The 27,464-nt window shown below is 32.9% G+C and overlaps 1 long non-coding RNA gene across 1 annotated transcript in view; it reads left to right on the top strand.

Annotated features, from left to right (window-relative positions):
* The window catches only part of LOC138895140 (uncharacterized), a 158,651-nt gene that overhangs the window by 72,570 nt on the left and 58,617 nt on the right, over positions 1-27,464 (top strand). The window lies entirely within an intron of this gene.

The following is a 27,464-nucleotide window of genomic DNA, read 5'->3' as shown; positions in this document are numbered from 1 at the left end:
ATGATTTAAAAATTGAAGTTGAAAACTTAAAACGAGAGATCAAATCTCTTAAACAAAATCAAATGATTTGTGATCATAGGATTACTCAGATTGAGAAAATCAATTCTCCAGCTGAGAAATTCATCTGACAAGGTCGAGATTTAGTAGGAATATCATCCTCAGTGAAATTATCTTCATATGGAAGAGTAACAATATGCTTTTTTCGATTCCAAAAAGCACTAGGATGCTCAGCACAAATATCAATAGCAATCTGCTCGGAAATCAATTTGATTTTTTCCTGTACTTTAGTAGAATTCAGAGTATCAAATATATTCATACTAAACATTTCTAATTGTAAAGAATCAACATGTTTTTGCTTCTTCTATCAGTAATAACATCGGGAAATTTTGAGGCAAAATCAATCGATCGTTGAATAGGAGTAATCTTCCCCTGACAAATATAATGTCCTAGGAATCTAATGTTAGTTTGAAATAAGCTCATTTTTTGTTTTGAGATTACCAAACCATTTTGTATAACAATTCTTTTGAAAATATCTAAATGCTTAATATGCATTTCAAGTGTTTTGGAAAATACCAAAATGTCATCGATATATACAATGACGAAGTCTAGATAAGGGTTGGCCTCAAAATTTCCCGATGTTATTACTGATAGAACTCAGTTACAAAGATTTTTGGGAAGTTTAAATTATATTTCACCTTTTTATAAAGATCTGTCACGTGATTTAGCCCCCTTATATGATAGGTTAAAAAAGAATTATAAAAGCCCTTGGACTGATAGTCACACTACTTTGGTAAAAAATATTAAACAACGTGTTAAATCTTTACCTTGCTTAACCCTTGCTAATCCTACATGGCAAAAAATTATAGAGACTGATGCGTCTAATATTGGTTATGGAGGGATATTAAAACAGATAAATCCCAATGATAAACATGAATATCTGATTAGATTTTATTCTGGTAAATGGTCTGAAGCCCAGAAAAAATACGCTACTGTGGCACATGAAATGTTAACCATAGTAAAATGTGTTTTAAAATTTCAGGACGACTTATACAATCAAAAGTTTTTGATAAAAACTGACGCACAATCTGTTAAATATATGTTTAATAAAGATTTTAAACATGATGCCTCAAAAATGATATTTGCAAGATGGCAAGCTCAATTAGCCCCTTTTGATTTTGAAATACAATATAAAAAGGGAATTGATAATTCTCTGCCAGATTTCTTATCTCGTGAATATTTACAGGATGGAACCCCCCTGGGGTAGGGGAAGAGGTAGAGGTTGGGGAAGATCATCCCCACAGTCCAAAGGAAGGTCATCACCTTCGGGATCGTCATACGGATCCTCATCAAACTCCCCAGTTATACAAATGGGAAGAAGGAGTTTAGTCAATGAGAGGATATCTCTCAGAGAAGAATCATCGATTGGACCATCCGTCCATCTGGAAGATATTCCAGAAGATAGTCCGTTATACGCACATTTGCAGGCATATTTGACTGCTCAAAAACAGAAAGATACTTCTGTTAAGCAAAGTAATACTTTTGCTTCCATTACTAAAGATGACAATGATGATATCAAGTCATACGAGAAAGTGCCAAAAAGAGAAATGATATTTCTCTTAGAAAATTCTGACATTCAGAGAAAAGAAGAACCATGGAAGATATTCCAAAGGTATTTGATAAATGGGTTATATTATCTGGGTGAGTCATACAAAACCCGTTCCTACTATGAAATGATACTGACCAGTATTGGAAGTGCAGATTTTCAGCACTTTTCTGGGTATAGCACAGACGAGAACGTTTATAACTTCTCGAAGATTATAATTAAACAGATTATATCTGTTGAAGACTGGGGTATATCCACAATGAAGGAAAGGCAGATAAGCCTTAACAAAAATAAAATAAATTTTACTTATTGGGATTATATCCAAGCTTTTGATAAAGTATTATACTACAATAATGATAGACACAAACATACTTGGTTTATAAAAGTATGTGCAAAGATATTTGCAACAACTGTTCCTAATTGGTTTCTAAACTGGTGGTCATACCACGGTCCAACAATAAAGATTTTACCAGATCCATTTCTCATGTTATACAAAGAATGGATAAAAATTTCTCCTTTTATTAACGATTTATACCACGCAGATCATATCTGCTACCCAGAAAAAATTAACCAAATATATTTCTTTCTGGAATTTTCTATCCCTTGGATACACAAATGGAATCCAGAAGTCGGATTCACTGAAGAACAAGTCCCCTGCTTATATAGGACTTTTTACAACAATTTTTGGGACAAGTTAATGAAGAAGGATCCCAAAACAAAGACCTTATATGGTCAAGAGCTCTTGGATTCAATCGAGATGAAGATCCAAGAATATTCCAGTAAACCTCAGAAAGAGGTAATTGATGACAGTTCAGTGAGGCATATTGCCAGAAGGATCTCCTTTCAAGAAGGAGATAAAACAGAGATGATTAACAGTTACTTGGAAGAGGTTAAAAGAAATTTACTGTCTTCCATTAATCAATATGAAAAGTCAGATACGTCAATGCAAAGTGAAACAAGCAACGATGATATTGCTGAAGATTCTCAGCCCATTGAAGCAGAAAGGATATTATCTGAAGAAGACTTACATGATACAGAAGAATTCATCCGCAAATTGAAAAAAGCGGAAAAGAAACCAGCACAGTGAAACAGCTGGACCCCACTCAAACAGTGAAGCCGCCGGACCTACAGCATAGTGAAGCCGCCGGACCCACTCGAACAGTAGATACACTGTTCATCAACAGTAAATACACTGTTTCTACAGTAGAAACACTGTTACAGGGACCCACGGGGACCCACTTTTACTGTTCATAGATTCCTTTTCTTTTTCTATTTATAGAAGTCATTCGTTCATTCTTGAGGAGGCAGACGTCAAGACTCCCTCTCTCTAGAACTCTCTCTCTCTCTCTAAGTGTAAGTAAAGAGTTAGTTTGAAGTTTGTAGATTGTAATAGAAGAACAAATAAATAAAAGTTTTCAGTTCTTCATCTTCAGGGCCTTGCTTCTTGGCCACAAGGTACATACTTCTGTCTTTCTTAGTTTAGATTTTCTTCTAGTCTCTCCTCTCTGGCCGTGACGATGTCCGGCTAAGAGACTTCATATCTATGTTGAGTATCTAACTTCTCTCCTATATACACTATGAAAGCGACGGCATCTATTAAAATATAAATGAGTTTTATATATAGAGTTTTGACTTGGTGTCAAGATGGTTGGTACAGTCTGATATAACACTACTCTTATTGGCTTTGCCTTAGTGGCTCCGTCTAGCCAGCCGTGAACCTCAGCCCGATAAAGGAGTTAAAAGGGCATCTTCTTTCACGGTTAGAACTGCTAGACACATGGGCTCAATAAAAGTATGTATTATATTATGACAGACCCCTTGCTTGAGTAAAGGTTTTTAACCTTCCATACAGTCATTAAACTATATATAAAATTCAAGTATATTTCAATTCTTATCCTTACTGATTGTGCGGATTACCGCCAGTCTTTAAATATAAGGGTACTGAATTAGCTAGATTAAGAATTCTCAAATATGTTAAAATAGAAATCTTTAACTGGTGGAAACCTTCCAGGCATATAAAAGCCAGATGTGAGGTGTGAAACAAGTCCAGTTCCCGGTCAAACGGTGATTTCTGTTTTAATTTAATTGAGAAGGCATGGCGGATTACCACCCGCCACTTGATCCTGTTAAATGGTATCAGAGCCTAGGTACTTTCATAGTATATATAAGATAGATATGAAATATTCGACATAGATATGTTTCTGAAATATGGATTTAGGAGAAACTAGTATGAAAAATACTAGATTGGAAGAGGTAGATATACCTCAAAACCTTGATTTGTTAAACAAATGGACTATTCCTAAAGTCCCTATTAGAACAATCTATGATTATGGATGGTTTGATAAACTCTCTTCTAAACAACTTATTAAAACAACTGAGCAATCTTTAGCTTTAAGTTCGTCTGAACAGACTATTCGTTTGTTAAACAAACATGATGTAGATATTCATAAACACCAGTATAATTATTTGCATATTGGTATGGTTCAAATTGCTTTTAAGCCTTTAACCCTTAAAGGGTTACCAGAGACATTTTTGGCTGCTCTCAGAGATGCCAGAAATTTGAATTTTAGACAGTCTCTGATGGGTTCTATTGAATCTACTGTCGCCTATGGCCCAGTATATTTTAATACTCAACCCAATTTGCAATTATCTTTATCTGATGTTAATATACTTGATGCATTAACATTAAATGTGAAAACGCATGGTTATAATTATGCGCCTGGTTCTGAACTGATATGTTTATCGTATAGAATATATTTTAAATTACTATCTACGTTAAACCCCAGATGTAAATTATATGATACATCTGATCAGACTATTCTAGTAGAAACGAATTTTGCAAAGTCTAAGGTCACCACGAGAAGACCTATTAAGTGGGAAGAAATTAATTTTCCAACCACATGGACTTTGGATTCGGTTATATCCCCCAGTCAGATAACTGATACTGTTAGTAATACTGAGTATTCTCATATTACTCAAAATCCGGATGGTAGGATTTGCATTCAGTTTGACGATAATAGTTCCACTTATAGTAGACAGTCATTTTCTAATAATAGAATGTTGCCTACTATTAATTCTAGTTATAACAGACATTCCTTTACTAGTCGTAGACTGTTGCCTGATATTCAACACATTTCTCCTGTTGAACCAGTCTATGGACCAGCTAGAAATCGTGCTGCATCTTTACACACAATTTCTACTAAAGTAGGTGATAAACCTGTTGAAAGGGTTAAGATTAACCCCAAAACAAATATTGTTCAGGATAGTGATAATATTTCTGATAAGGATATTCCTTCTGCGTCCGAAATGGATTTTGACCCCAATGATTCTTAATGATTCCACACCAAATTGATTTTAGTCCAGGGTCACAAGCTAGAGGTTATATTCAAAAAGAATTTTTTACTGATAAATGGAACCAGTTTAAAACTTGGTTTTTTGATACTTATAGTAAGGAAGATTTAAACAATATTTCACAAGAGTTTTATGAAACTTGTGCTTTACATAATCAAATTATGTATTTTGTTCCTTGGTTTATAACCACATATTTACCACTTTTTATAAAAGTTTTGGAAAGATCTTATAAAGACGGGAGTGGCAATATTACTAAAGCCATTTACCCTCCTCAATCATCTTTTGTTTTACCTAATAATACAGGTATTACTTTTACTGCATTTCAAAAATTTATTGATGAAGATGTTGCTGCAGTCAGCATCACAGAAATTAATAAATTAATTTCTCAAAATAATTATTTGAGTTTATATGTTAAAGTTTTGGGTGAAAACGTTAGTTTTCTTAATAAAAAACTTGATGATTTAACAGTCTTGATTAAGGAGATGAATACGAAAAAGACTTTGACTGATATTGCCTCTTCTTCAGGAAGCAAATCAGAACCTCAGATTGTTGTTACTCATATTCAAAGACCTCCTGATATTCAGGATTTTAAATTTAAATCTTTTGGAGACTTAGAAGAACTTCTTGATAAAAAGTTATCCGGTTTGAATATCAAACCCATTGATTTATCAAATGATTTTGCTGATAAATTAGATTCTACTTTTGACTATAAAAAGGATGTTTTGTCAGAATTTAATAAACTCAGAAGTTACCCCAAAAAGAATAGTAAGTTTGCAGATAGCAGATATGCTGATAAACCTAGAATGCAGACTTATTATTACAATCGTCCTACTCCTCAAGATGTTTTAATAGAGGAACGTGATTGGAATCAGACTAATACGTCTTACAGTGGTTCCGAAATTTACGAATGGAATCTTGATGGTTTGACTGATAGGCAGTTAACTATTCTAGTACATAGAATGCTTATGTATGCAACTATCTGTAAAAGTGTAAAAAATACAGATAGGAATATTTGCAGAATGATTGTTGCAGGTTTTACTGGCCAACTTCGTGGCTGGTGGGACAATTATTTGTCTGTCGACGAAAGGGCAATGGTTATTAACGCTAAAGCCGTTGACGAAGGACTTGATAACTTAGGCATGGCCCTAGTGGCAAATAGAGAAAGATGCCGTTTATACCCTTATTCTTACTATATTAGAACACTTCAATGGTAGATTTACCAACCAAAATGAAACTGTTCGTACTCTCCTTAATAGCCTTAGATGTAAGACTTTAAGTGAGTTTAGGTGGTATAAAGACACCTTTATGAGTAGAGTGATGGAACTACCAGAAAATAAGTTTGAACATTGGAAAGCTAAGTTCATAGATGGCCTTCCCTCTTTATTTGCCGAAAGAGTTAGAAAGGTTTTAAGAGGTAGTTATGGAGAAATTCCTTATGCAGACTATACCTATGGTAAATTAATAGGAATTTGCACACAGGAAGGATTAAACCTGTGCAATGAATTAAGATTGTCCAGACAACTTAAGATGGATAAGCTTAAAGAAAGAAACCAGTTAGGGGACTTTTGCGCCCAGTTCGGTTTACCCGAAACTTCTACTCATAGGAAAAAGAAACATAAGTATCATAGATACCCCAACCAAGACAGTCCTTATAGGAAAAAGAGATCTAGATATAGATCCAAAGAAGAACGAGAAGCCAAGAAAGCACATCGCAAGTCTACTAGATTTACCAAAAATAGGTCTAAGCGAGATCTTGCTGACATTAAGTGTTATAAGTGTGGTAAATTTGGCCATATAGCTCCAAATTGTAAGCTTCAAAAGCTGAAAACCTTAGGACTAGAAGATGAACTACGTGATAAGGTTTATAGTTTGTTATATACTTCTGGATCGGAATCTGATTATTATTCTGAATCAGAATCCGAAGCTGAAATTGATTTGCTTGATTTATCTGATAGTGATAAAAATATTGATAATACTTGTACAACTTGCAAAGGTGATACATGTACTTGTGATGATGAATTTTATAAATTACAATCACAGTTTCAAGACCTAAACATGAAAACTATTACTTCTGATAATGTAATAGAACTTTTAAAAGAAGTTAATGATGAAAAACTTCGTGAAAAAATTATTAATTTGGCTGCTAGTTCAAGTTCTAATTCAAGTTCTGGTTTTGCAAAACCTTTTGAAAAAGAATTTGAATATTCCCCGCCTTATTCCTTACTAGAGGTTAATAACCGTTTGTTAAACAAAAATGCATCTCCAGCAAGAGATTCTTCTTTCGATGATTTAAAAATTGAAGTTGAAAACTTAAAACGAGAGATCAAATCTCTTAAACAAAATCAAATGATTTGTGATCATAGGATTACTCAGATTGAGAAAATCAATTCTCCAGCTGAGAAATCTAATGATAAAAACAAAGGTATTTTTGAAAATGATATTGAAGAAAAACCTATTAATTTTAATCCTAAACATGATATGTTTCTAGGAATGATGCAAATTATTACTGCTCATAAATGGTACATCAAATGTACTATTCTCATTGATAATAGTTTCTCAATTACAAACATTGCCATGATTGATAGTGGAGCAGATGTTAGCTGCATTCAAGAAGGTTTAGTACCTACGAAATATTTTCAAAAAACTACTCATATGGTTAGATCTGCATCCGGACATGCTTTAGATATAAAGTATAAACTTCCTAATACGGGTATTTGTCAGAATAAAGTCTGTATTCCTCACTTCTTTTTCTTGGTAAAAAACCAGTTATACCCTCCAATTATACTTGGAACACCGTTTATTAACGCCGTTTATCCTTTTACTAGCATAGACTCGAAAGGTTTTACTGCTACTTATAAGGATAAAGAGATAAGTTATACTTTTGTTACAGATCCAGTAACTAGAGATATTAATGCTTTAATTGATATGAAGCAAAAACATGTTGATTCTTTACAATTAGAAATATTTAGTATGAATATATTTGATACTCTGAATTCTACTAAAGTACAGGAAAAAATCAAATTGATTTCCGAGCAGATTGCTATTGATATTTGTGCTGAGCATCCTAGTGCTTTTTGGAATCGAAAAAAGCATATTGTTACTCTTCCATATGAAGATAATTTCACTGAGGATGATATTCCTACTAAATCTCGACCTTGTCAGATGAATGCAGAATTGGTGGAATTTTGCAAAAAAGAGATTGATAGTCTGCTATCAAAGGGTTTGATAAAACCCTCAAAATCTCCTTGGTCTTGTACAGCTTTTTATGTTAATAACGCAGCTGAAAAGGAACGTGGTGTTCCTAGATTAACCCCAAAACAAATATTGTTCAGGATAGTGATAATATTTCTGATAAGGATATTCCTTCTGCGTCCGAAATGGATTTTGACCCCAATGATTCTTAATGATTCCACACCAAATTGATTTTAGTCCAGGGTCACAAGCTAGAGGTTATATTCAAAAAGAATTTTTTACTGATAAATGGAACCAGTTTAAAACTTGGTTTTTTGATACTTATAGTAAGGAAGATTTAAACAATATTTCACAAGAGTTTTATGAAACTTGTGCTTTACATAATCAAATTATGTATTTTGTTCCTTGGTTTATAACCACATATTTACCACTTTTTATAAAAGTTTTGAAAAGATCTTATAAAGACGGGAGTGGCAATATTACTAAAGCCATTTACCCTCCTCAATCATCTTTTGTTTTACCTAATAATACAGGTATTACTTTTACTGCATTTCAAAAATTTATTGATGAAGATGTTGCTGCAGTCAGCATCACAGAAATTAATAAATTAATTTCTCAAAATAATTATTTGAGTTTATATGTTAAAGTTTTGGGTGAAAACGTTAGTTTTCTTAATAAAAAACTTGATGATTTAACAGTCTTGATTAAGGAGATGAATACGAAAAAGACTTTGACTGATATTGCCTCTTCTTCAGGAAGCAAATCAGAACCTCAGATTGTTGTTACTCATATTCAAAGACCTCCTGATATTCAGGATTTTAAATTTAAATCTTTTGGAGACTTAGAAGAACTTCTTGATAAAAAGTTATCCGGTTTGAATATCAAACCCATTGATTTATCAAATGATTTTGCTGATAAATTAGATTCTACTTTTGACTATAAAAAGGATGTTTTGTCAGAATTTAATAAACTCAGAAGTTACCCCAAAAAGAATAGTAAGTTTGCAGATAGCAGATATGCTGATAAACCTAGAATGCAGACTTATTATTACAATCGTCCTACTCCTCAAGATGTTTTAATAGAGGAACGTGATTGGAATCAGACTAATACGTCTTACAGTGGTTCCGAAATTTACGAATGGAATCTTGATGGTTTGACTGATAGGCAGTTAACTATTCTAGTACATAGAATGCTTATGTATGCAACTTGACCATTTAACAGGATCAAGTGGCAGGCGGTAATCCGCCATGCCTTCTCAATTAAATTAAAACAGAAATCACCGTTTGACCGGGAACTGGACTTGTTTCACACCTCACATCTGGCTTTTATATGCCTGGAAGGTTTCCACCAGTTAAAGATTTCTATTTTAACATATTTGAGAATTCTTAATCTAGCTAATTCAGTACCCTTATATTTAAAGACTGGCGGTAATCCGCACAATCAGTAAGGATAAGAATTGAAATATACTTGAATTTTATATATAGTTTAATGACTGTATGGAAGGTTAAAAACCTTTACTCAAGCAAGGGGTCTGTCATAATATAATACATACTTTTATTGAGCCCATGTGTCTAGCAGTTCTAACCGTGAAAGAAGATGCCCTTTTAACTCCTTTATCGGGCTGAGGTTCACGGCTGGCTAGACGGAGCCACTAAGGCAAAGCCAATAAGAGTAGTGTTATATCAGACTGTACCAACCATCTTGACACCAAGTCAAAACTCTATATATAAAACTCATTTATATTTTAATAGATGCCGTCGCTTTCATAGTGTATATAGGAGAGAAGTTAGATACTCAACATAGATATGAAGTCTCTTAGCCGGACATCGTCACGGCCAGAGAGGAGAGACTAGAAGAAAATCTAAACTAAGAAAGACAGAAGTATGTACCTTGTGGCCAAGAAGCAAGGCCCTGAAGATGAAGAACTGAAAACTTTTATTTATTTGTTCTTCTATTACAATCTACAAACTTCAAACTAACTCTTTACTTACACTTAGAGAGAGAGAGAGAGAGTTCTAGAGAGAGGGAGTCTTGACGTCTGCCTCCTCAAGAATGAACGAATGACTTCTATAAATAGAAAAAGAAAAGGAATCTATGAACAGTAAAAGTGGGTCCCCGTGGGTCCCTGTAACAGTGTTTCTACTGTAGAAACAGTGTATTTACTGTTGATGAACAGTGTATCTACTGTTCGAGTGGGTCCGGCGGCTTCACTATGCTGTAGGTCCGGCGGCTTCACTGTTTGAGTGGGGTCCAGCTGTTTCACTGTGCTGGTTTCTTTTCCGCTTTTTTCAATTTGCGGATGAATTCTTCTGTATCATGTAAGTCTTCTTCAGATAATATCCTTTCTGCTTCAATGGGCTGAGAATCTTCAGCAATATCATCGTTGCTTGTTTCACTTTGCATTGACGTATCTGACTTTTCATATTGATTAATGGAAGACAGTAAATTTCTTTTAACCTCTTCCAAGTAACTGTTAATCATCTCTGTTTTATCTCCTTCTTGAAAGGAGATCCTTCTGGCAATATGCCTCACTGAACTGTCATCAATTACCTCTTTCTGAGGTTTACTGGAATATTCTTGGATCTTCATCTCGATTGAATCCAAGAGCTCTTGACCATATAAGGTCTTTGTTTTGGGATCCTTCTTCATTAACTTGTCCCAAAAATTGTTGTAAAAAGTCCTATATAAGCAGGGGACTTGTTCTTCAGTGAATCCGACTTCTGGATTCCATTTGTGTATCCAAGGGATAGAAAATTCCAGAAAGAAATATATTTGGTTAATTTTTTCTGGGTAGCAGATATGATCTGCGTGGTATAAATCGTTAATAAAAGGAGAAATTTTTATCCATTCTTTGTATAACATGAGAAATGGATCTGGTAAAATCTTTATTGTTGGACCGTGGTATGACCACCAGTTTAGAAACCAATTAGGAACAGTTGTTGCAAATATCTTTGCACATACTTTTATAAACCAAGTATGTTTGTGTCTATCATTATTGTAGTATAATACTTTATCAAAAGCTTGGATATAATCCCAATAAGTAAAATTCATTTTATTTTTGTTAAGGCTTATCTGCCTTTCCTTCATTGTGGATATACCCCAGTCTTCAACAGATATAATCTGTTTAATTATAATCTTCGAGAAGTTATAAACGTTCTCGTCTGTGCTATACCCAGAAAAGTGCTGAAAATCTGCACTTCCAGTACTGGTCAGTATCATTTCATAGTAGGAACGGGTTTTGTATGACTCACCCGGATAATATAACCCATTTATCAAATACCTTTGGAATATCTTCCATGGTTCTTCTTTTCTCTGAATGTCAGAATTTTCTAAGAGAAATATCATTTCTCTTTTTGGCACTTTCTCGTATGACTTGATATCATCATTGTCATCTTTAGTAATGGAAGCAAAAGTATTACTTTGCTTAACAGAAGTATCTTTCTGTTTTTGAGCAGTCAAATATGCCTGCAAATGTGCGTATAACGGACTATCTTCTGGAATATCTTCCAGATGGACGGATGGTCCAATCGATGATTCTTCTCTGAGAGATATCCTCTCATTGACTAAACTCCTTCTTCCCATTTGTATAACTGGGGAGTTTGATGAGGATCCGTATGACGATCCCGAAGGTGATGACCTTCCTTTGGACTGTGGGGATGATCTTCCCCAACCTCTACCTCTTCCCCTACCCCAGGGGGTTCCATCCTGTAAATATTCACGAGATAAGAAATCTGGCAGAGAATTATCAATTCCCTTTTTATATTGTATTTCAAAATCAAAAGGGGCTAATTGAGCTTGCCATCTTGCAAATATCATTTTTGAGGCATCATGTTTAAAATCTTTATTAAACATATATTTAACAGATTGTGCGTCAGTTTTTATCAAAAACTTTTGATTGTATAAGTCGTCCTGAAATTTTAAAACACATTTTACTATGGTTAACATTTCATGTGCCACAGTAGCGTATTTTTTCTGGGCTTCAGACCATTTACCAGAATAAAATCTAATCAGATATTCATGTTTATCATTGGGATTTATCTGTTTTAATATCCCTCCATAACCAATATTAGACGCATCAGTCTCTATAATTTTTTGCCATGTAGGATTAGCAAGGGTTAAGCAAGGTAAAGATTTAACACGTTGTTTAATATTTTTTACCAAAGTAGTGTGACTATCAGTCCAAGGGCTTTTATAATTCTTTTTTAACCTATCATATAAGGGGGCTAAATCACGTGACAGATCTTTATAAAAAGGTGAAATATAATTTAAATTTTGAGGGTTTTATCAAACCCTTTGATAGCAGACTATCAATCTCTTTTTTGCAAAATTCCACCAATTCTGCATTCATCTGACAAGGTCGAGATTTAGTAGGAATATCATCCTCAGTGAAATTATCTTCATATGGAAGAGTAACAATATGCTTTTTTCGATTCCAAAAAGCACTAGGATGCTCAGCACAAATATCAATAGCAATCTGCTCGGAAATCAATTTGATTTTTTCCTGTACTTTAGTAGAATTCAGAGTATCAAATATATTCATACTAAACATTTCTAATTGTAAAGAATCAACATGTTTTTGCTTCATATCAATTAAAGCATTAATATCTCTAGTTACTGGATCTGTAACAAAAGTATAACTTATCTCTTTATCCTTATAAGTAGCAGTAAAACCTTTCGAGTCTATGCTAGTAAAAGGATAAACGGCGTTAATAAACGGTGTTCCAAGTATAATTGGAGGGTATAACTGGTTTTTTACCAAGAAAAAGAAGTGAGGAATACAGACTTTATTCTGACAAATACCCGTATTAGGAAGTTTATACTTTATATCTAAAGCATGTCCGGATGCAGATCTAACCATATGAGTAGTTTTTTGAAAATATTTCGTAGGTACTAAACCTTCTTGAATGCAGCTAACATCTGCTCCACTATCAATCATGGCAATGTTTGTAATTGAGAAACTATTATCAATGAGAATAGTACATTTGATGTACCATTTATGAGCAGTAATAATTTGCATCATTCCTAGAAACATATCATGTTTAGGATTAAAATTAATAGGTTTTTCTTCAATATCATTTTCAAAAATACCTTTGTTTTTATCATTAGATTTCTCAGCTGGAGAATTGATTTTCTCAATCTGAGTAATCCTATGATCACAAATCATTTGATTTTGTTTAAGAGATTTGATCTCTCGTTTTAAGTTTTCAACTTCAATTTTTAAATCATCGAAAGAAGAATCTCTTGCTGGAGATGCATTTTTGTTTAACAAACGGTTATTAACCTCTAGTAAGGAATAAGGCGGGGAATATTCAAATTCTTTTTCAAAAGGTTTTGCAAAACCAGAACTTGAATTAGAACTTGAACTAGCAGCCAAATTAATAATTTTTTCATGAAGTTTTTCATCATTAACTTCTTTTAAAAGTTCTATTACATTATCAGAAGTAATAGTTTTCATGTTTAGGTCTTGAAACTGTGATTGTAATTTATAAAATTCATCATCACAAGTACATGTATCACCTTTGCAAGTTGTACAAGTATTATCAATATTTTTATCACTATCAGATAAATCAAGTAAATCAATTTCAGCTTCGGATTCTGATTCAGAATAATAATCAGATTCCGATCCAGAAGTATATAACAAACTATAAACCTTATCACGTAGTTCATCTTCTAGTCCTAAGGTTTTCAGCTTTTGAAGCTTACAATTTGGAGCTATATGGCCAAATTTACCACACTTATAACACTTAATGTCAGCAAGATCTCGCTTAGACCTATTTTTGGTAAATCTAGTAGACTTGCGATGTGCTTTCTTGGCTTCTCGTTCTTCTTTGGATCTATATCTAGATCTCTTTTTCCTATAAGGACTGTCTTGGTTGGGGTATCTATGATACTTATGTTTCTTTTTCCTATGAGTAGAAGTTTCGGGTAAACCGAACTGGGCGCAAAAGTCCCCTAACTGGTTTCTTTCTTTAAGCTTATCCATCTTAAGTTGTCTGGACAATCTTAATTCATTGCACAGGTTTAATCCTTCCTGTGTGCAAATTCCTATTAATTTACCATAGGTATAGTCTGCATAAGGAATTTCTCCATAACTACCTCTTAAAACCTTTCTAACTCTTTCGGCAAATAAAGAGGGAAGGCCATCTATGAACTTAGCTTTCCAATGTTCAAACTTATTTTCTGGTAGTTCCATCACTCTACTCATAAAGGTGTCTTTATACCACCTAAACTCACTTAAAGTCTTACATCTAAGGCTATTAAGGAGAGTACGAACAGTTTCATTTTGGTTGGTAAATCTACCATTGAAGTGTTCTAATATAGTAAGAATAAGGGTATAAACGGCATCTTCTCTATTTGCCACTAGGGCCATGCCTAAGTTATCAAGTCCTTCGTCAACGGCTTTAGCGTTAATAACCATTGCCCTTTCGTCGACAGACAAATAATTGTCCCACCAGCCACGAAGTTGGCCAGTAAAACCTGCAACAATCATTCTGCAAATATTCCTATCTGTATTTTTTACACTTTTACAGATAGTTGCATACATAAGCATTCTATGTACTAGAATAGTTAACTGCCTATCAGTCAAACCATCAAGATTCCATTCGTAAATTTCGGAACCACTGTAAGACGTATTAGTCTGATTCCAATCACGTTCCTCTATTAAAACATCTTGAGGAGTAGGACGATTGTAATAATAAGTCTGCATTCTAGGTTTATCAGCATATCTGCTATCTGCAAACTTACTATTCTTTTTGGGGTAACTTCTGAGTTTATTAAATTCTGACAAAACATCCTTTTTATAGTCAAAAGTAGAATCTAATTTATCAGCAAAATCATTTGATAAATCAATGGGTTTGATATTCAAACCGGATAACTTTTTATCAAGAAGTTCTTCTAAGTCTCCAAAAGATTTAAATTTAAAATCCTGAATATCAGGAGGTCTTTGAATATGAGTAACAACAATCTGAGGTTCTGATTTGCTTCCTGAAGAAGAGGCAATATCAGTCAAAGTCTTTTTCGTATTCATCTCCTTAATCAAGACTGTTAAATCATCAAGTTTTTTATTAAGAAAACTAACATTTTCACCCAAAACTTTAACATATAAACTCAAATAATTATTTTGAGAAATTAATTTATTAATTTCTGTGATGCTGACTGCAGCAACATCTTCATCAATAAATTTTTGAAATGCAGTAAAAGTAATACCTGTATTATTAGGTAAAACAAAAGATGATTGAGGAGGGTAAATGGCTTTAGTAATATTGCCACTCCCGTCTTTATAAGATCTTTCCAAAACTTTTATAAAAAGTGGTAAATATGTGGTTATAAACCAAGGAACAAAATACATAATTTGATTATGTAAAGCACAAGTTTCATAAAACTCTTGTGAAATATTGTTTAAATCTTCCTTACTATAAGTATCAAAAAACCAAGTTTTAAACTGGTTCCATTTATCAGTAAAAAATTCTTTTTGAATATAACCTCTAGCTTGTGACCCTGGACTAAAATCAATTTGGTGTGGAATCATTAAGAATCATTGGGGTCAAAATCCATTTCGGACGCAGAAGGAATATCCTTATCAGAAATATTATCACTATCCTGAACAATATTTGTTTTGGGGTTAATCTTAACCCTTTCAACAGGTTTATCACCTACTTTAGTAGAAATTGTGTGTAAAGATGCAGCACGATTTCTAGCTGGTCCATAGACTGGTTCAACAGGAGAAATGTGTTGAATATCAGGCAACAGTCTACGACTAGTAAAGGAATGTCTGTTATAACTAGAATTAATAGTAGGCAACATTCTATTATTAGAAAATGACTGTCTACTATAAGTGGAACTATTATCGTCAAACTGAATGCAAATCCTACCATCCGGATTTTGAGTAATATGAGAATACTCAGTATTACTAACAGTATCAGTTATCTGACTGGGGGATATAACCGAATCCAAAGTCCATGTGGTTGGAAAATTAATTTCTTCCCACTTAATAGGTCTTCTCGTGGTGACCTTAGACTTTGCAAAATTCGTTTCTACTAGAATAGTCTGATCAGATGTATCATATAATTTACATCTGGGGTTTAACGTAGATAGTAATTTAAAATATATTCTATACGATAAACATATCAGTTCAGAACCAGGCGCATAATTTTAGACTGATGGTAATTGATGACAGTTCAGTGAGGCATATTGCCAGAAGGATCTCCTTTCAAGAAGGAGATAAAACAGAGATGATTAACAGTTACTTGGAAGAGGTTAAAAGAAATTTACTGTCTTCCATTAATCAATATGAAAAGTCAGATACGTCAATGCAAAGTGAAACAAGCAACGATGATATTGCTGAAGATTCTCAGCCCATTGAAGCAGAAAGGATATTATCTGAAGAAGACTTACATGATACAGAAGAATTCTAATAATAATAATAATAATAATAATAATAATAATAATAATAATAATAATAATAATAATAATAATAATAATAATAATAATAATAATAATAATAATAATAATAATAATAATAATAATAATAATAATAATAATAATAATAATAATAATAATAATAATAATAATAATAATAATAATAATAATAATAATAATAATAATAATAATAATAATAATAATAATAATAATAATAATAATAATAATAATAATAATAATAATAATAATAATAATAATAATAATAATAATAATAATAATAATAATAATAATAATAATAATAATAATAATAATAATAATAATAATAATAATAATAATAATAATAATAATAATAATAATAATAATAATAATAATAATAATAATAATAATAATAATAATAATAATAATAATAATAATAATAATAATAATAATAATAATAATAATAATAATAATAATAATAATAATAATAATAATAATAATAATAATAATAATAATAATAATAATAATAATAATAATAATAATAATAATAATAATAATAATAATAATAATAATAATAATAATAATAATAATAATAATAATAATAATAATAATAATAATAATAATAATAATAATAATAATAATAATAATAATAATAATAATAATAATAATAATAATAATAATAATAATAATAATAATAATAATAATAATAATAATAATAATAATAATAATAATAATAATAATAATAATAATAATAATAATAATAATAATAATAATAATAATAATAATAATAATAATAATAATAATAATAATAATAATAATAATAATAATAATAATAATAATAATAATAATAATAATAATAATAATAATAATAATAATAATAATAATAATAATAATAATAATAATAATAATAATAATAATAATAATAATAATAATAATAATAATAATAATAATAATAATAATAATAATAATAATAATAATAATAATAATAATAATATGGCATGTTGCGGCGTGCATCTCGATCCACAATAATACTCTCAACGCGACTCTAAGGCACACCTCAGTCATGAACCTCTCAAATCTCAAAGGCTCAAAATCTCATATCACTCGGCCCAACAACAGAACATATAGGGAAACAATGATAACATGCGACGTAACAATAAATGATGAGCAGAGACTGAGACTGAGACTGAGACATGATATGCAAAGGAAGAATTATGACTGACTATATAATTGCAATTAAATTAGATAATCCAAAATAATAGAAATAGCCTCATCAGATCCTAATCAAATAACTACATAGCCTAAATATGCTTCCTAAGATGAATCATGACTCAATTAATCCAAAAAGTAGGAAAACATGGATAAAAGAAAACACGATAACAGCAAGTACAAAAGTCAACCGGGGTCATAATTGTCCCGTTGCACGCCCACACGCCCACATGTTTGTCACCTAGTATGTGTGTCACCCCCAACACATCACAAATAACATAATTCCTAGAAATAAATACTCTCAATTCCAAGTTTAGAAATGTTACTTACTTCAAAACGCACAAATCAATACTCCAACAAGCCCTTCCCACGCAAATCGGCCTCCAAACGACTCGAATCTAGCCATAAATAATATAATATCATCAAATAATACCATAGGAAACAACTTCAAATAATAAAGTTTCGATATGTATCAAAATCAAAAGATCAACCCAAACCGTCTACCTCGGTCCTGCACCCCATAACTCGGTCAAACTCATAAATTCCGAACATCCATTTAATTACGAGTTCAACCATACCAATTGCATCCAATTCTGACCTCTATTTTACCTTCAAATCCTCAAATTTTCACTTTAGGACGTATTTACTAAAATCTCTCATTTCTTCACTTTAATTCACGAATTAAATGTTGAAAACAAAGATGGAATCATGAAATAATAACAAATGCGAGTCAAAAATACTTACCCCGGTCCAAATCGTGAAAATTCTCTCCAAAATTGCCCATAACCGAGCTCTCTTACTCAAAATGTGATACAATAACTCGAAACCTCAAAATGGGATTTTAAACATCTCCCAAGTATTTACATTTTGTGATCGCGTAAAGTCCTTCGTGATAGCAAAGAACAAAGTTCACCAGCTGCTCAAACCTCATTCGTGAACGTGACAGCTTCGTCGCGAACGCGATACCCAACACCCCCAAAGCTACGCGATCGCAAAGAACAAACACGTGACATCCTTAGGCATTCTAGCGGTAATACTTTTAGGTTTGACAGTCTGTGTGACTTGGGTGGTTTGGAGGAGTTCAGTTATGCTAGTTTGGTTATGTGCATATAGGTTTGCGATGATTTTGATCACGACTTGCGATTGGTGTCTTCTACATGCATAGAAATTTATTGCATTTGTTATTTTCCTCCTAAATTGAGCTAAGTGGAAGGTTTCTGGTTGATGGAATGTGTATCCTATCGTGACTTAGAGTTGTTAATAGAATTCTTGTATTTTTGCATATTAGCATGATAGATGCAATGAGCTGCATAGATTTGGGATTGGATGGATAAGGTTGCGGTGCAGTTTTGAAAGGAATGTTATGAGTTCTAGACAACGTGAGGGATTTCAAATGTTTAAGAGTATGCTAACATTATCTTGTATTGTCTTAGAAGGATGTGTATTGTGGAAGATGCATTGTGTATTGACTTGCGGATGCTTGGCTAGTACTATACAAATTGCATGGTTGGTAGCCATTGATGTTGAGGTTTCGCTACTTGGTGCAGAAGGTCATGGGAGTATCTCCCATATGATGAGTGTGTATGTGTGACGTGTTAGTCATTTAAGTGAGAGAGTTAGAGATAAGGTATGGAGATTCTGGTACTCTCGCGGTTTGGAGATTTTATTTTTCAAAGGCGGACTATTCCTCTGGTTGCGAACTGTGGAAGTGTATTCAGGATTTGACAGCTGATTGTATGTGTCATGGATAAAGTCACTATGAACTTTTGGAAGGCTATTGACCTATTTTAGAATGATCTGAATCGGTTTGAAGGTCCATTGGTAGGCCTAGCAAGAATGTGTATTCCACACTAGATTGGATTTGTTTATTCAGCACAACATTTGTCTATGGATGTGTCATCGAGCATAATAGATGTTATTCATGCATTAATATATTTCATGTGCTACTCTCATATGATATGATGGGATGTGAGGTTACCTGATTATTCACATACGTGTTGTGATTCTATTTAGGTCGTGTGGCAATATATGAGTGAGATGAAACTTGAGATGTTGATTTGTTTATTGCACCTTAGTCGTACTTGGCCTTTTCTGTAGCGCATTATGTTATCCATCTCCATATGGTTATGTTTATGCATTTTACGTGTTTGTTGTCGATACACATGTGTTTAGTGAGTATGATCATTATGACTCGATGGGTATTCCCATGCGGATTGTTATGTTTGGATTGGGTTGTATGCCGCAGTGGTATTATGTGTAGATCGGGTTTCATACCGCAACAGGATTATGCTGGATACGATTCCTTGTGCTCATTTTGTGTGTTTTGGTTCTCCCTTGTAGGATGGATTCATAACATTATGCTCTTATTATTGTATCTGTTAAACTTGTTGGATAACTCCCTTATGGTTCTCTTTCTATTGATAATATTAGAGCAGTTGCTTGTTCGGCACACGGATCGTGTCGTATGATGTCCCTGATGGTATTTGACGTGGTCTATCGATCGAGCAGCTTGTACTGGGTGAAACGAGGTAACTGGACCTGGAACCAGTACAATCAAATTTGTATAAGGTATGTTGGAAGTAAATGCCACTAATCAGCTCAGAATTTGACAACGGTTCTTATTGGGCGAGAGAATTCCACGACTTATTAATTTAATGGGTGATTATGAGTTTCTTCCTGTTTTTTTCATCATTATCAGTATTGTAAAAGTTTGTGTCAAGGTTTTATTTGATGCGAGCTATATTACCTATACCAGATTTGGTAATGAGCTTCTATTATGATCGAAAAATCTTATTATGGGCATATGAGTTGTGCGGTACGTCGTGTGGATATATCTTTGGATGGTTTGCTAAAGTTTTTTGAGATGGACCCAATGTGTGTGTGTGTGTGTGTGTGTGTGTGTGTGTGTGTGTATATATATATATATATATATATATATATATATATATATATAGAGAGAGAGAGAGAGGGAGTTCCGGAGGTTGGAATTTGGTTCTAAGGATTGTAATCTAAGGTGGAAGGAAAAATCTTCAGTCAGGATTGTGCTAATTGGATTATATGGAATGAGGTGACGTGAGATCACTCATGAGCATGTGTATGATGAGTTATACAATGATTTTCGCAACCTTGGAACGACTCTAGGCACATTCAAGGATGAATGTATATTTAAGCGGGGAGAATGTAACGACCCGACCAGTAGTTTTGAGTTTTAGCATTTTGTTCGGTGGTTTGAGACTTTGAGTATTTTCATATGATGCATTATGACTAGCGTGTATATTTGGTTTGACTTTCGAGAGGTTTGGAGTTTATATGGAAGAGTAATTCTCAACTCGAAAGCTTTAAGTTGGAAGAACTAAGCAAGGTTTGACTTTTAAATAAATGACCTCAGAATCAGAATTTGATAGTTTAAATAGGTTTGTGTGGTGATTTTTGACTTGGGCATATATTCGGTTTGAATTTGGATGTTCCTAGAAGGTTTTGGCTCTATTTGTCGAAAGTTGGCAATTTGAAGAATTAGAGAGTTCATAGGTTTGACCGGAAGTTGACTTTGGAGTTATCAGGCTCGTATTGTGGTTTTGAGACCTTGATTAGGTTCATTTACTTGATTGAAACTTGTGTGCAAAGTTTGGTTGTGATACGGAGTGTGTAAGTGTGATTCGGACGAGTTCGGCGAAGCTTGAAGGTTTAAAAGTTAAGAGAAGGATTTTAATCTTCGAATCTTGGTCTTGATGTCATTTCTAGAGTTTTGAGCTTTTGAATAAGTTTGGATAATATATTTGGACTTATTTTTATGATTGGACGGGGTTCTGAGGGGCTCGGGTGTGATTCGGAGTGGTTTCGAACCATTTTCCTTTGATTTGCATAGCCGATCTTCTGATGTTTCAGATGTGCTTCACTTTCGCGATCAGTGGGTCACATTCGCATAGTGTAATTTTGGTCACTGGATTTCTTTTCTTCATGTCCACGAGATAGCATTCGCATTCGAGTGGAGTTGAGGACAGATGCTCCACGTTTGCGAGTTAGGGGATGTGTTCGCAAAGAGGAAGTAGTCGACTGGGGGTCTAGTCCTTCATGTTCGCAATGGAATGCTCGCGTTCAAGGGAAGCTGGTCAGTTGGTCATCGTGTACAAGATGGTGTTCCTGCATTCGCGATATGGTATTTTTGGGCAATGCTGATTTATGCTTCGCGAACGCGAGGCTTGAGCCGCATTCACAAATAGTACTACTACGTAGAGTATATATGTTGCCATTTTTGGGATTTTTCCCATTCTTTCATATGAGCCCTAGACTTCGAGAAGAAGAGATTTTGAAGATCAATTTCACTACTACATTGAAGGTAAGAAATTTTCACTTGAATTTGGTTTTATATATTGATTCCTTATAGATTTATACACCTACAAATTTGGAATTTTAAAAGGAAATTTTTGATTTTTGTGTACACTTAAACCAATACCAAAATTTAAGAGAGTGTATTTTGGAAATTTGAGACTGATTTGGACTCCGTTTTGAAAAATAATTATATATTTGAATTCGGCAGGTTATGGGTCATCGAATTTTGGTATTGGTTTTGGATTTCAGCAATGCGTGCCAGAGTTGACTTTTATTGTCTTTTTAAAAATTCCTCAAAGATCGAAACTTTATGGATTGGGATTTCTTCCTATAGTATTGTTGACTTACTTGAATGATGTTTGGCCTGGATTTACATGATTGGAGGGCTAGAGCAAGGTTTTGACATGATTTAAGGTTAAGGACTAGCTCGAATGAGGTAAGTATCTTGCCTAAGATTAGATTGAGGATATTTTCCATTGGTTATGATACTTGTTATATGTTGGGGTAATGTATATGTGAGGTGACGAGCGTATATGCATACACCGTAGTTATTCATGATCTAGGTAGATCTTAGGCTATTATATGCCTTGTTTTGCGATCATGCTTCTTTTATATCGTACTTTCTTCACTTGTATGACTACGTGAGCTATTATCCATGGTAGTAATCATATCTAGGTTATCTACTTATCTATTTGAGACATGATAGGGCTATTTTTGCTATGTTGAGCTATTTGCCATAGACGTAATCATAATTTTTTGTCATGATATTATATATGTGTATTATGTCTTTATCTCACATGTTGTTAGTGACCTTATTTGTGTGGCACGGGTTTGAGTGAAGTTATGGTACGTAGGTATATTTCGTGCGGTATTTTAATTATGATATTATGCGATATTGGCATATTGAGACTTGAAGAGATTGATAATTGATTTTGGTCCATAGAGCCATATTGAGCGGATTGATGACTTATTTTGTACCATAAAGCCTTGTTGATATTGATTATGCGGTGCCGCTTGCATCAAGGCCTCAAATTAGGATGAGTGAAATTGATCGTTAACTTTGATCTGATTAGCACTTGGCTAGGATCCGCATCTTCGGTGTTAGGTAATAACCCATATTACTTTAGGCCCTGTTATTGCAGGTACACGATATGTGCTTAGTGAGGAGCTTATGCAGGCACTCGTGCAGTGCTCTCTATGTGTGTGTGCACGCACGCATGTGATAATTCAGGGCATTGTACCAGACACCATGTGAGTGCTGAGAGTATGATTCAGGGGCATTGTGCCAGGCACTATGGTAGTGCTGAGAGAATGATTGAGGGGTTCTTGTACCAGGTACTATGAATATACTGAGATTGTGTATACTTGATAATTAAAATGTGATATTGTTAATTTGGAATGTATATTTGACATGCACGCATAGAGTTATATTTTTCTCATGCTAATTGCTATTAATGTCTCTACTTAATGTTTAGAGCTTGAAATCATAGTTTACTTTGATAAATCTCTGTCTAAGTGATTTCTATGAAAAAGTTGATGCCTTGACTGATATTCCTGAAAAGCATACATATTTCTCCTCTTATTGTGTTAGAGTTGAGCCTGTTATTATTTGAGTTATTTTTTCCTATATGTCATTATTCTAATGTTATTGGTATTGTTGGTTGTTGAAAGTGAGCATCTGACTTTGTCAACCTCGCCATTGCTTTCTCCGATGTCAAGCTTGCTATTTATTCAGTACATATGGTCGATAGTACTCATACTACATTATACACTTCGTGTGTAGATCTAGGTATTGCTGATAGCGGTGGTGCCTACTGAGCTGTGTATCCGGATTTGCTTGGTGATTTTTGAGGTTGCACTGTAGCTCTATTTGCAAGCCTTGAAGTCCCCTCCTTTATCTATTATTACTATTGTTTAGTTATTCAGACAATATTATATTTTGTTTAGACTTTGAATTTAGTACTTCATAGAGCTCATGTATTCGATGACACAAGATTTTTGGGTTGATTTCAGTTGCATTGACATTATGACTTGATTTATTATGCTATTCCGCTATTTGAGACTATTTTTTATTATTGATGAATTTTATTTTTGCATATATGTTGTTGACATTCCTAGAAAACAATGTTAGGCATCATTACGGCTCCGGTGAAATTTTGGGTCATGACACTTAGGATGGTGGAATGCCGCCTGATGAAGATGTGAATTATGTTCCCGGTGATGAGAGTTTTTCGACATTACTGATGGTGTCGATGGCTAGGCCAAGGGCCTTAGGAAGTCCTTTTTATACCTCTACTCTCATTGCTTTGCATTGGAGCAATGTAATTTCTTTAAGTGCGGGGTGAGGAAACTCTTATTTGTTTGTTTTTGCTTTATTTTTATTTTTTGGCCAATTGGCTTTATTTGATTTATTTCTTGCTTTCTTAGATATTTTGGCCTATAATCATAACTTTACATTCTAATTGACTTGTAGTAGTTTAGTACTTATATTAGTTCGCGTTAGCAAATAGTTTATTGAAAAATACAAAACAAATCATAAAAACTATAAAATCCAAAAATATGTGTTTTATTTTTGTTTTTATCCTTTAGTTTATTTTTTTAGGTAGTGTAACAATTTTCCCTTGGTTTTTCTTCGTACCGTGATTCTTTTTCAAAAGTTTTTCTTGAATCGAGTGTAAGTTTTTCTTTTCTTAGGAATAGGGAATCTTGTATCGTTATGCTAATTGGAGGCAATTTTCTTTACGTTGTTGTGCCTTGAGAACAATAAGTGCCTTTGTTGTGATAACTAGACTCACTTCTTGACTCGTATATAAGTGCCTTAAAATGCTTGATTCTGCTTAATTGCTCTGATAAGACAGTCTAAATAGATCCAGTTCAAAAGTGAGTCATCTGTGCGTGTCATTTGATGTCTAAAACTTGATCCGAATATATGTAAATCAAGATAGTAGTTTTGTTTAGTCGAGGAAGTAATTTTTGAAGTTCTAAGTTAGTCCCCACTTTTAAATTGAATGACTTATTTTGAACGAAACGTAAAGAAATAGTTGAATCTTGTAACTTGTTTAGTATTTATTGATAAAAAAATCATGTGAGGTCACATGAAAGCTTTGTATTGTAATTAAAAATAGATAAATAGGTGTATGAATAAAAAGAAAAATGTTGATAGATCCAGTGTGTAACTTTTCTTGAGTATTATATGTTTGAAAAGTCTCCCATTTCTTTATTCCTTTTATCTTTTGTTCCAACCTTTCCTGTTCCTTTTCCTCATCTTTTTTCCCTCTTATTTTTTCATCTTTTCCAGAATCCCTTTTTTCCATATTTCTTACTTCTTAAGTTCTTTCATCTATTTAACTTTTTCCTTGGCCTTCTTTTACTAGCCTACTGCTCTTACCTTTAACTTTTTTTACCCCTACTTTCCCTTTAATCCTTCTCAAAATCCCAATCCCTATATATTCCTTCTTCTCCCCTCTATAAAATTCAATCACCATCTTTCAAAACGGGTAACTAAGGAAAAGAGTTCAGTGATAAGCATCCATTGAAAAACATTAGGTAACTCTTCTTCCTTTATTTCCCTTCCAATTTAGTTATTTGATCTTGATGAATAGATTAAAATATAGTGTATCTGATTTCGGAACCACATTGTCATAAATAATTGATCATTTTGTATACTGAATGGATTTTTTTTCATTATAAATGAGATGTGTTAGGACCGAAGTCTCTTGAAAAATGTTCAATATTTCATTGAAAATGGAACGTATTTATGAACTAGTTTAGCTTTTAAGATGTCTTGATTTCTTTCGTTAAAGCATTGAAGATTTACAGTGCATTAATTATGCGTTGATACTTGATCGCCTTTTTATTACACTATTCTTTTTGTATATATGTTTAATATTTTCTAACATGCGTGACTATGTGACCGAGTAACAGTAATACAGATAATTCAAAAATTTGCACGACGTGCCCCCAAAGTAATTGTTCTTGGCGGAATGTATCCATTTTGATCGGTCTTAGCAAAATATTCCTGCTTTTGACTTGAACATCATAATTTTCAAATTTTAAAGTTTGAATTTCTTGTTTGGCGGTGAAAAATAGAAGTTAATGATTCATTATAGTTAAAATCGTTTGAATGTCGATAATTTGTGCTTAGATTTTTTGTTAAAAATATATTTTGGTAATTCAAACACAGATTTTGGTAATTTACTATAAAAATTTTAAAGCACCACTATTGGACCTTAAAAAGTATTGAATGTGACAAAGTGAGTCTTTTTAATTTGGTATTATTTGACTAAATTGGTGATTGATAATTGTTTGTGTTGGTATTTGAAAGTTTTATTTCAAATTTGAGATTATTTGGAGTAGTTTGATCGAAATTGAAGTTGTAAATTCGAAAATACTTTGTTAAAACAACCCAAAAAAAGGTATGTCAATCGCATAGATTTCGATGAACAACTTAACAGATAGATAGAGCAAATGTAGCATCAACTCTACCAATCCGGTAGAGAAATCTCGAAAAAAGCAAAAGTATGACAATCGGATAAATTTTGATAAATAACTTAACAAATAGGTAGAGTAATAATAGCATTAACTCTACCGATCGATAGAAAAATCTTAAAAAGGAAAAGTATAACAATCAGATAAATTTCGATAAATAATTCAATCCGGTAGAAAAATCCCTATGTGCACGTCCAGTTCATATTTTTTAAAGGGTTTTTCTCTTCCTATACAATATTTGAAACTTATTTATCAAAATTGTCCTAATTTTGTATATTACCCGTCCTAAATAAGGATTACTTACAAATTATATACAATCAATTATTAATGCCTTAAATTAGGGGATTTAGTTATATCATTTTCTTATTTTCTCTCCACACCTCTTTCAATAAGCATTTTCCTTTCTAAATTCAATCAAACAGAGGACCGCGAGAATCATATGAGATAAAATCTACTAATAGATTTTGACCAGTAATATGTTCCCCTTTCAAGAAATGTAGGAAAAATTAAAAAATAAATAAATATTAGAACATGTAAAGACATTGATGAGAATATTTACCACATCTCCAAACATTTCAAGAAATTGTCTGTACAAGTAATAAGCGAAATTTGGTATTAAACTCTTTGAAGGTGATTGGCTTTTCCATTGAATGGCTCTGTTGAAGCATTATACTACTGTCCAAAGTTGGATGAAATAAGTTGGATGAAAATCCTCCTCGACTATGAGCAGTAAAGAGTTTTTAGTATTCAGGTGTTTGACTCTCCACCATTGACAGCCATTAAAAAGTTTTGAAACTTTGAATTCGAATTTGAGTTTTCAAAAACTATTATTTGTTTGGATTGGGTATTGTTGTAAATAATTGAGAATATTATTTGGGGTTTATATCTCAATTTTGAG

Source organism: Nicotiana tomentosiformis, chromosome 7 (genome assembly GCF_000390325.3).
Source record: "Nicotiana tomentosiformis chromosome 7, ASM39032v3, whole genome shotgun sequence".
Taxonomy (NCBI): Eukaryota; Viridiplantae; Streptophyta; class Magnoliopsida; order Solanales; family Solanaceae; genus Nicotiana; species Nicotiana tomentosiformis.
Note: the sequence above shows the minus strand (reverse complement) of the source record. Positions and strands in the feature narration are given on the sequence as shown.